Raw genomic sequence first — 11,704 nt, 5'->3', positions numbered from 1 at the left:
TCCCTGGTGTCTGGGTGATATGCTTCACCCTGCCCTGTCAGAGCCAATTGGCTAAACTTCTTTATTCACAGGTATCTTCTCCCAGGACTCTACTTCTTCCTTTCTGTCTGCTTTCCTTTGGGGACACTCGGTCCAGCAGAAGTATCTAAATATCCGTTGGTTTCAAAGGTCCCTACAGGGTTCCTGCTCCGTCAGGTGCAACAAGAGATATGTCTGGATATTGCCGTCAGCGACAGTTAAGAACTTTCCCAATGTTCTATGACAGTTAAGAAGCAGTCTGCCTGGAGCATCAACAGCTGACTTCTGGGTCAGAGGTCATGAGCTCTGAGGTTCCTCAGGTGTTGCCTGGATAAAAATGCCCTTTTACCTGCCTATAAAAAACTGTACGGTTTTCATTTTGAAGTATGTGTTCGGTCATATTCAGTACACTGTTTCGCTCTTTTCACAAAAAATACTGACTTAAAGAATTCTAGGTATTTCTCTATGTCCATACATTGATTGGATAGACCTGAAGACTAGGTTCCCGGAGTTTAGGAGCCCACTGGGCAGCACTCCTGCCCTAAGGAGGCTGAATTCTGCAGGGGTAGAGTATTGACATTGGGCTGGATGGGAACAGATTGGGAAGCTGACTCAACCTAGGCAAAAACTGGGGTCATGAAAGGGTCAAAGTTCTGTCCTGACCTGCTAACAGATATGGGGAAGAAAAGGACATAATTTTTTTAACCTTATTTATTTTGAGAGAGAGAGAGAGAGAGAGAGAGAGAGAGAGAGAGAGAGAGAGAATGCACAAGCAGGGGAGGGGCGCAGAAAGAGAGAGAGAGGATCCTAAGCAGGCTCTGTGCTGTCAGTGAGGAGCCCGATGCAGGACTCAATCCCACCAATTGTGAGATCATGACCTGAGCTGAAATCAATAGTCAGGCACTTAACCAGTTGAGCCACTCAGGTACCCTGAAAAGGACATCATTTTTAAAACCCCTAAAAGTGAACCATTTTCTTCATCGTAGACCTATTTATTTTTACTTTGTTTGAGATATAAAGCAGAAGGATACATAAAACCATCATTTAAATAATAATCATCAAGCAAACACCTCTTGATATGTGTCTTCTATAAAGGCAGAATCTAGTGCTTGAAGTTGACTGATGGGGGAGGGTACGGGGCAAACAGTGGAAAAGGACAGGTAAAAGCATAGTGGTGAGAGTTTGAGGTGAGTGCTTAAGTCCTTTGACAACTAAAATAGTATTCGATTGAAATTCTACTGCTGATTCTTATCTTTTCCTTATGTAATGCACTGTTTAATAGTGTATGAGGTGAGTTTTAGAATCTGATGATAGGTCTTACCTGTTTCGGGGAATTGGGTTGGGTTTTGGGAAATACTCTTGATCTCTCAAAATATCTGATGAGGATTCGTGGAGGAGTAACTGTGGTGATAATTTGCGAGAATCAGAACAGCCGGCAAGAGAGGAGTCTGGCTTTGAACTAGTCAACCCACTACAAACACACCTTCCACCTGCCCTAGAAAATGCTCTGCTTACTCTTTGGCACTGCAGTTTCTGTTTGTTTGTTTTTTAAACACAGTCTCGACATAGTTGTTCATTGGTTTTGCTACTGAAGAGCTGTTTGTTCTTATTCCACAGGGGTATTGGATTTCATGGTCTCTGCCTTCAACTAAAGGAAGGATGATGCCCGCTCACCACTTTGGCAGCCATTTTGTTCAAGTTAAGAGGCCCCTTAGTTACATTCCCAGGATTACAATCAAATACAGTGTATCTATATAAGAAAAAGAAGACACTGCAACCCCAGTTTTTTGTTTTGACATTCTAGGAATAAGCTAGCAACGCATCTACAGTTTTAGTGTGGCTTTCTGGGCCACGATTTAGTTGGGAATAGGCACACCTGAGATTTGAGTGGAGTGCCTAAGACCCTGGGCTTGGGCGTCAGGGAAACCAGGAGTAAAATGTTGGCAAATATCTTTCCAATTACTTTTCAGGGTGCAAACCCACAGAGGCAAAATGAATTTATTTTTTCTTTTTATAAAAGTAGGACAATATAATTTGTGTAGTAATTTATGTTTTTAACTTAATTAATAGAAATGAATATATCACTTAATAGCAATCTGTAGCTTATAATGTCTACATCGTATTTTACTGTGTATATTTAACCAGCCTCCTACTGTTTATTTAGGTTGCTTTAATTCTTTTTTTTTCTTTAATTGGAGTATAGTTGACACACAATGTTATATTTCAGGTGCACAACACAGTGATTCCACAAGTTTATATTATGCTACGCTCACCACAAGTGTAACTACTATCTGTGACCATACAACACTGTTACAATACCACCGACTATCATCCTTACATTGTACCTTTCATTTCTGTGAGTTATTCATTCCATGACTGCAAGCTCGTATCTCCCAGTCCCCTTCATTCATTTTTCCCATCCCCCCCTCAGCCTCCCTTCAGGAAACCACCAGTTTGTTCTCTGTATGTACGGGTCTGTCTGCTTTTTTGGTTTGTTTGTTTATTTTGTTTTCTAGATTCCACATAGAAGTGAAATCATATGGTATTTGTTTTTATCTGTGTGACTTATTTCGGTTAGCGTAATACCTCCCAGATCCACCCATTCTGTCCCACAGTTAATTGTTTGCTTTTATGAATACTGCTGCAATTACTAATCTCACTTCTGATTATTTCATTAGTATTAAAGACAGGAATCTGGAATTTTCCAAACTGCGTATTTTAAAACGTTTTTCACAATAACTTTCAGAAGTTATCAACAAGGAAGAGAGAGCAATATTTTTGCACTGATGGTAATGACTTAGGAGAAAGAAAAACTGATACTTGGCAGAGAGGGCAGAATAGCGAGAGTAGTGTCATTAAGGAGGTGAGAGCCTATGGGATCTTAGTGCCCAAATGGGTGTTGGGGGGGAGGCGATTTTAAATAGAAGCAAGGAGAACTTATCTCTGGTAGAGAGCCGGAAGATAGAATACATGGGAGAAGATGCTGGAAGGTTGACAGTGGGGGTAGGAAAGAGAAGTTCTGATTGCTTCGAGAAGTGAAAAACAAGGTCATGAGTTAGAGTGAGGGGAGAGGAGATGATGAAGGTTTGAGAGAAGAAGATGGTAAAATAGAGTTGATTCTCATTATTTGTGGATTTAACATTTACAAATTCACCCATTTGTTCAAATTAACTTGTCACCCTCAAACATGCAGTCTTAGTGTTTTCATTTGCAGATATGTGCACACTCAGAGCTATGAAAAATTGTGGTCACCCGACATGTATGCTCCCAGCTGAGACTGACCAAGTTACACTGCGCTTTATTGTTTTAGCCCTCGTGCTATGAGAAAGTGACCTTTTCGTTGCCTATTTAGAGCCATACTTTTAGCACAAAATGGTGCTTTCGCTGTCTAAAATGCCTACCTCCAAGCATAGTGCTGAAATGCTGTCTAGTGTTCCTAAGAGCAAGGAGGCTGTGGTGTGCCTTATGGAGAAAATATGACTATTGGACAATTCAGGCATGAGTTATAATGCTATTGTCTCTGAGTTAAATGTTAATGAATCAATAATATAGATTCAGTAAGATGTCTTTAAATGAAAACACACAAAGAACAAGATTATATGTGATCAGTTGATGAAAATGTGGCCAGAAGCTTGTAGCAACCTAACTCTGTATTTTTCCTAGGAGCACTGGTTCAGTATGCATTAGTTCACTGTTGCTGGTGACATCAAAGAACGTCACTGTAGCAAATAACAAGAATTGACTGTATTGGAGCACCTGGGTGGCTCAGTTGGTTAAGCGTCCAACTTCGGCTCAGGTCACGATCTCGCAGTCTGTGTGCTCGAGCCCCATATCGGGCTCTGTGCTGACAGCTCAGAGCCTGGAGCCCGCTTCGGATTCTGTGTCTCCCTCTCTCTCTGCCCCTCCCCTACTCATGCTCTGTCTCTCTCTCTCTCTCTCAAAAATAAATACACTTTAAAAAAAATTTAAAAACAGAATTGACTGCATTTGTCTCAAAGAATAGGAGAGTGAATGAAATAGGGAAGTTGGGCATCATAAAACAAGAGTTCATTTGACTTAAAATTAGAAATTTGAAGTAGGATCAATCAGCGTGATTGTGTGTTTTCCTCCAGCCATATTAGCTGTACAAAGACAGGTATGAAATATGCAAACAGCTGGTATTAACTAGGATTGTGATTCTGCCAAATGAATATGGTGAGTCCAGGCAGTAGTTGAGGGGTTGAGAATATATGCAAGAGAGCAGTTATGATAGTGCTCCTTGTGGCTTAACGTGTGTGTGTGTGTGTGTGTGTGTGTGTGTGTGTATTTTATTTATTTATTTTCAGTATAGAGGGAGTCAGGCATTGTATAGATTTATGTCTTTTTCAGTGTGGAATTCAGGATTTTAAGTTTTCTGAGGGCAGTTTGTCAGGATTAGGATCCATGTTCCACCAAGTACTAGCAAGATAAGCTTGTAAATCTGGTGACTGTGTTGTGATTTGTTCAACCTCAGTGAAACAACCACTGGTAGAGTCGTATGGTATTTGCCACACTCAGCAAAACTTTCTCCAGTGGATCACAGCACTATATTCACCTATTGGAGCTCTGAAAAACAAAAACCTTCCCCAGTCAAGAATTAGTAAATGGGAAGACTGGAACAATTTATGTTATCTAAAACCACCACGTTTTAAAGACTTGACCATGATATTTAATATGCCCGTATAAAAAAACTATTAGTGGTAATGGTACACGCGTGTTGATTAAAACTTGTTTTCCTCCAAACTCCAGAATTCCATGATCTGTAAGAACAGAAATTTCACATAGCACAAACTTTTCTAGAGAATAGAGAAGTGCGTATTTCCCAACCCATCTTTGAGGCCAGCACAACGGTGACACCGAAATCAGACAAGGACTGTGTAACAAAGAAAAATTATAAGACAACATCACTCATTTATCTGCATAAAAAATGCTAGGTATGATAAAGAGCATACTAAATTCAGCAATATAAAGAACAGAAACTACATTCTGACCAAGTTGGGCTTATCCTAGAGATGGAAAAGTGGTTACCATTAGAGAATCTCTAAATGTAGTTGATCATAGAAATATAGAAGAAAAACCTACAAATACTTCAATAGGGGCACAGAGAGAATTTGGTAAAATTCTATACTCTTCTATACTCTTTTATGATTTAAAAAAAAAAAAGCTCTTGGTAAAGACATGGTAAGAAACAGAAGAGAACTTCCTTAATATGACTACAGTTAACTACCCAAAACCTACAACAGACATTAGAATCATCTCATTAGAAAATCAAGAACTCACTACTACCATGCCCTTTCTACATTATTCTGGTGGTCCTCGATAGAGTCATAAATCAAGAAAAAGAAATAAAGAATGCAAGGATTAGGAAGGAAATAAAATTGTCATTATTCACATCAGATTGTCTACATAGAAAACCCAAAACAATCCTTGCCTCAGCTATAAAATGTTTGTTTAAATGGACAGAAAAAACTACTTACATTTCTTGAAAAAAAATTTTTTTTAAGGTTTATTTATTTGAGAGAAAGAGAGACAGACTGTGAGCAGGGGAGTGGCAGAGAGAGAGGGAGTCACAGAATCTGAAGCAGGCTCCAGGCTCTGAGCTGTTAGCACAGAGCCCTACGTGGGGCTCAAACTCATGAGGTGTGAGATCATGACCTGAGGTGAAGTCGAGGCTTAGGGAAAAAATCAAAACAATAAAAATAAACTCAGTAAGAAAACAAAATTGAAGAGCATAGTATTGTTGCAAACTTTCAATATCACAAATGGAATCATATTTATGTATCAATTTACAACAGTTGATTTTCAGCTGACCGAATGTTGACATTTCATGGGGTACTCCTCTAATATACATTGGGAATAATCTGTTTCTTGAAAGTTTGGCAGAACTTGCCCATAAAACCATGTAAGTTACACACACACACATACACACAATGAGTTTGTGTAAAAACTGATGAAATTGAATAATGTCCGTAATCTAGTTGATAGTAATCTGCCAATGTCAATTTACCGATTTTGATATTGTCCTACAGCTATAAAAGGTGTCACCCTTGGGGAAAGATGGGTAAATGGGCATGGGATTCTATTCCATTCTCTTTTGCAACTTTTTGTAAATCTAAAATTATTTTAAAATAGAAAGTTAAAAAGAAAATACATGGGCCTCTTATGAATGACATTTATTTATTTTTTTTATTTACTCATTTATGTCAAACAGATAGAAATCATGTAGCACTCATTTCTTAATCCAACTCATTGTTGCTCACGTTAACTAGAAATGGAGTCCCTTAAAAAAACCTGTGTCAAAAAGCAAAGTGTTCCACATTTGTGTTTCTCAAAGCTGGTGCTATGGAATTTGATCTCTGCAGTAGTAAGCTCATGAGTATTAATGGTTGTTGGCTAAAAATAACCCCCAGGGAGGTTACCTGGAGTTCTCTGTCATCCACGGGTATAGAGGCATTTCTGCAACTGACTAGAAGAAACCTTTTTGTCATCTCTCTGGTCACAGTTGCACTAAGTGCACTCAGCCCACCATGTGGCCCTTCGCTTGTCATTTCAATGGATCATTGGGCAGCTGTTATAAAGGGAGTCTATCCAAAAACACCAGGATCAGAGACCACATTCAAGAGAAGCTCAAAGAGGAATGAATAATGTGAGGCTTTTAGTTATCATTGAATGTTATCCTTTATAAAGTTGAGAGTCAAAAAGGCTTTGAAAAAAGTCACCTTGTGAAATGACACAGTTCTATCCATTCTTTTTTTTTTTTTTTTTTTTTTTTTTTTGAGGAATAAAGGGCTCAGTTTCATTAGGCAGTTTATTAAAAAAAAAAAAAGCTAATAGCTAGATATTTAAAGCCCCTGGGTTACTTTCAATTTTAAAAGTCTATTTCTAATGTTCTAAAGTTAAAAATGGCAGAAATATTTTTACACAGCTTTGTAATTTCTTTTTCTGCCATAGGTGTTCATGGGTGTCTCAGGCTGGTCCACCAGATGGATGTGCCTGAAATCTTTGCTCTGAAGAGATGTGCCATGGTGGTGGGAAAAGAAATCCAAGCAAGCACCAGTGGAGTATTCCAGGCTGTCAGAGGTCGCTGAGGTAGAAAGAATGAACATGATGCCCTGTGCCTCTCTACAGTAGGAAACTAATAGGACCAAGAGTTAACATGCTCTGAGGACAGTGCCGTATTCTGAGGTAATCACTGACCTTCTGGTCGAGAGGCTCTTCTGTATATGGCCGGGGCTGGCCCAATCTTTCTTCAGTCTTCCACTGAGCTAGTTTTTATTTTTTCTTCTCTTCACACAGAGACCTTCTCCTTAGATTCCTAGGAAGCGGGCCACTTGATGGAAGAAAATTGAGTAACTTCCTCCTTCATAGAGCATTTCAAATAATAATAACAATAATAATAATAATAATAATAATAGGATTATATTATATTATATATATTATATATAATAATAATGTAATTATATTATATATATATAATAATTATAATATAATATAATTCTATTATTATTATTATTATTTTTAGTGTTGTCATGTACTTCATTAAATGGAGTACTTGATTTTGTCTCAGTTAATATTAGGAAATGAATTCTAATGATTTTCAGATATTCCCTATCTTTATCCTGTAAATATATTATCTTATTTCCAATGATTCATCCTTGAGAAACAGGTGACATTTCATAGATAAAGCAATGCTCACAGAAGACCAGGATCCTTCTGTTCCATGGCCAAAGCACTAGGTTCTCAGGTTCCATTTCCACCCTTGATTTGCCTTGCATCATCTCCAGCTTCCACGTTGAGGTTAAAGGGATCTCTAATGATCCTGGATTCTTGCATCACTTATTTGAGAGGCCAGCCACTTGAAGCTGAGGAAATAGGAGGAGTAGAATCCCAGCAGACTCTGAAGAGTGACCAGCAGAAATCAACGCTGCTGGCTCTATCTTTACTGGACTTCAATTTCATAAAGTGAAGGTGTCTTTCTTACCATTTGAGGATCCTCCAACAGTGGTGTTTGAGTCCCTCACCATTATTGCACTCTGATGGCTGGACACGTAGTACTGAGCAAGGAGGTGGGACACAGGGATGGGAATAAGTGTGGCCCTATGTCCATGGCTCCCTTAGTCCCCTGTGAATGCGGCTACATATGATTATGCCAGGAGACAGCCTTAGCACGGCCCCAGACATTGTTCTAAGGGAGACACAACTGCCCAGAGTTGACCCTCCTGATGAAACCCACTGGCCATCACTGAGCTAACAAAGGGATGAGTTACAGACTCATAGTGGCTGAGGGAGTAAAAGGACTTCAGAAATAATAGAAAATGATATTTTTAATGAGATAAAGTTAGAGAAAACCTACTGACAGCTTGCAGAATGCCTGAGAGACAAGTTAGTAAATGCGCCAGGGAAGTACATTTAGGAAGGGGAATTGTAGACAAAAACCCTCTCTGTCTTGCCCTAGCATATTAGATATTCACAGACCAAATAGAAACGATTTGCTAGTACTTGTTTGATCTCTGTTTTGTGAGTTTGGCTGAGAACTGACTATGTGACAAGTCAGCTAATCGATATTTCTGTGTGCCTACTGTGTGTTAGAAACTTTGGTAGATAGGAACAGTAACTAAGAAGACGTATCATTTAATGCTGGATAACGAAAACCGTCGCTTCAACACAACGGCTATCATTTTTAGTGAGCGACATGGATTTTTTTTTTTCCTGTTAAAAGTGTACATTTAACCCCAAATATAAGGCAGTAATGCACAGTGGTTAAGAACACAGACTGTAGCCAGACTGCTCTCTGGTTCCAGTCCCGACTCTGCCACGTTATGGCTTTGTAACATTGGGTAGGTTTTTTCAAACTTTAAAGATGAGGAGAATAATACCTACATTATACGATTAGTATTAAAATGAAATGAATTCGTATTTGAATACCGCTTAGAACAATGGCTGACAAAGAGTACTATGCCAGTTTATTAAATAAATTTTTAAAAATCTCTTCTTTGTGTTAACAGGGAACGACTGTATGTATTATCAAATCTAGCTGAATTGCAACAGACATGATTATCTGTCTTTCAGTCAAAGAAACTAAGACCCAGAGAAAGAAAACATCTTGGCCAAGGATCCAGTCATTGGCGAAACTGATACTCATATCCATTTACATAGAATACTGCCCCAGAGAAACAGGCAGCAGCCATCAGCATTGAGACAAAGCCGTCCATAAGCAAAAAGATTACAACTCATTGGAAGCTCAGATGATTAGTATTTTTTAGCAGTATTTAAAATTAAGGTAGGTACATTTTTTAGACACAATGCTACTGTATACTTAATAGACTATAACAGTGTAAACGTCATTTCTACATGCACTAGGAAGACAGAAAGATCTTCGGACTTGTCATGGTCACTTTATTGCGGTGGTCTGCAACCAAACTCACAATATCTCTGAGGTATGCTGTACAAAGAGCATAAGTGACACGATGGTGAAGCTAGAGGGGAGAACCACTGGTTCCTTTGTCCTGGATAATGACACCCAACAGTGCCGATCTTTGGACTACTTTTCCCTGTTGTTTCATTCCACTGACTGAATTTGATTGTTTTGCCTCTAAGTCATTTTGTCTGCATGACCACAATTATCACAATAAAAATAGCAAATGTTCATCACCGACAAAAGTTTCTACATATCCCATGCTTCAGGTAATCACCGATCTGCCTTCTTTGACAAAAGTAAATAGTTTATGGCTTGTTTAACTTTTGTAGAATTTTACATAAATGGAATCATATAGTATGCACTATTTTTTAAAATCTGGTTTCTTTCATTCATAAATGTTTTCAGAATCATGTTCTTCCTTTTAACTGCAGAATAGTAACCCACTGCATAGTGTTATGGGTAGAATGTGTCTCCCCCCACCCCTTCCCATGAAAGATATGTTGAAGTCCTGACCTCTAGTATTTTAGAATGTGGCTTTCTTTGGAAATAGGATCAGTACAGAGACAATCAAGTTAAAATGAGGTTATTAGGGTGGTCCCTCATCCAATGTGACTGGTTTCCTTATAAAATAAGAAACTTTGGACACAGAGAAATGCACAGAGGAAAAATGATGTAAGCACACAGGGAGAACATCAACTACAAGTCGAGAAATTCCTGAGGCTGCCAGAGGCTAGGAGAGAGGGCTGGAACTGATCTCTTTCAGAGCACGTAGAAGGAACCAAACCTGACACCTTGGTTTTGGATTTCTAGCCTCTAGAACTGTGAAACAATAAACACCCGTTGTTCAGGACACTTGTTATGGCAGCCCTAAGGAGCTAATGCATCTGGATATACACTAATACACGTGGGTCTAGACTAACACATATGGATATACAAAATGTGTCTGTTTATCTCTACTAATAGACATTTGGGGTTGTTTCCAGTTTGGGGCTATTAACAAAAGCCCAAATGGCAGGTTTGTGTGGACATGTGTTTTCATTTCTCTTGGGTAATTATCTGAGAGAGGAAGGATGGATCCCATAGTAACTTTTCCAACTAACTACCAAACTCATTTCGAAAGTGACTGTACCATTTAAAAATCTGACCTATGAAAGGCAGCCCATGAGAGTTCTATTTCCTCCACATCCTTGCCAATATTTGGTTTGACCGGTCTTTTCAATTTTAGCCATGCTATTAGGTGACTAGTGGTATTTCACTGTGCTTTTAGTTTGCATTTTCCTAATAACTGATAATATTGAGCATCTTGTCATATGCTCATTTACTATCTGTATATCTTCTTTGGTGGAGCATCTATTCATTGTTTTTGCTTATTTCGCTGGGTTGTACATTTTCTTATTACTGAGTTTTGAGTATTTTTATATGTTCTGGATATAAATTCTTTATTAATTTATAAATATTTTCAAACTTAAAAAAATTTTGACTTTATGTTTTGCACAATGTAATAAAGTATATTATAGTTCTGATGTAAAACCTACAGTTATAAAACTTCTAGAGGAAAACAAGGAGTGGACATTTGTGACCTTGGGTTAGGCAAGATTTCTTCATTATGACACCAAAAGCATGAACCATGAATGAACAAATTGATAAAATAGACCGTATCAAAATTAAAGATGTCTGCTCTTCAAAAGACTCTGTTTAAACTGATGGTTACTGAAGGAGAGATGGATGGGGAGATGGGTTAAATAGGTGACAGAGATTAAGGAGGGCACTTGTGATAAGCACTGGGTGTTGTATGTAAGTGATGAATCATGAAATTCTACAAATCATGAAATTCTATGAATCGTGAAATTCTACACCTTTAACTAATATTAAACTGTATGTTAACCAAATGGAAATTATTTACTTTTTAAAAAATGTTTATTTATTTATTTTGAGAGAGAGAGAGAGAGAGAGAGAGAGAGAGAGAGAGGGGTAGAGAGCAAGCAGGGGAGGGACAGAGAGAGAGGGAGAGAGAGAATCCCAAGCAGGTCCTACACTGCCGATGAGGGGCTCGAACCCACAAACCATGAGATCATGACCTGAGCCGAAACCAAGAGTCAGATGCTTAACCAACACAGATGCCCCAGCTAAAGAGAATTTAAAAAAAATTCAGAGACAAAAAAAGAGACTATTTAAGGAATAAGAAGACAAACAACAAAATGAAAGAAAATATTTCCAAAATGCACATCTTGTACAAGACTTTTATCTATA

General features: G+C 38.4%; 1 long non-coding RNA gene across 2 annotated transcripts; it reads left to right on the top strand.

Moving 5' to 3' along the window:
* Nucleotides 1-293: 293 nt before the first annotated feature.
* On the top strand, nt 294-10,215 carry LOC132682199 (uncharacterized). Of its 2 annotated transcripts, XR_009611531.3 has the most exons (5): nt 294-402; nt 1,636-2,374; nt 2,697-2,807; nt 6,988-7,221; nt 9,042-10,214. It is a non-coding gene; the product is annotated as an uncharacterized LOC132682199 (long non-coding RNA). The 2 variants fall into 2 exon arrangements; XR_014137519.1 differs by having other exon boundaries at nt 1,636-2,807; nt 9,042-10,215.
* The last annotated feature ends 1,489 nt before the right edge of the window (nt 10,216-11,704 follow it).

Source organism: Panthera onca, chromosome A1 (genome assembly GCF_046562875.1).
Source record: "Panthera onca isolate mPanOnc1 chromosome A1, mPanOnc1 haplotype 2, whole genome shotgun sequence".
Taxonomy (NCBI): Eukaryota; Metazoa; Chordata; class Mammalia; order Carnivora; family Felidae; genus Panthera; species Panthera onca.
This window is presented reverse-complemented; position numbering and strand designations above follow the sequence as displayed.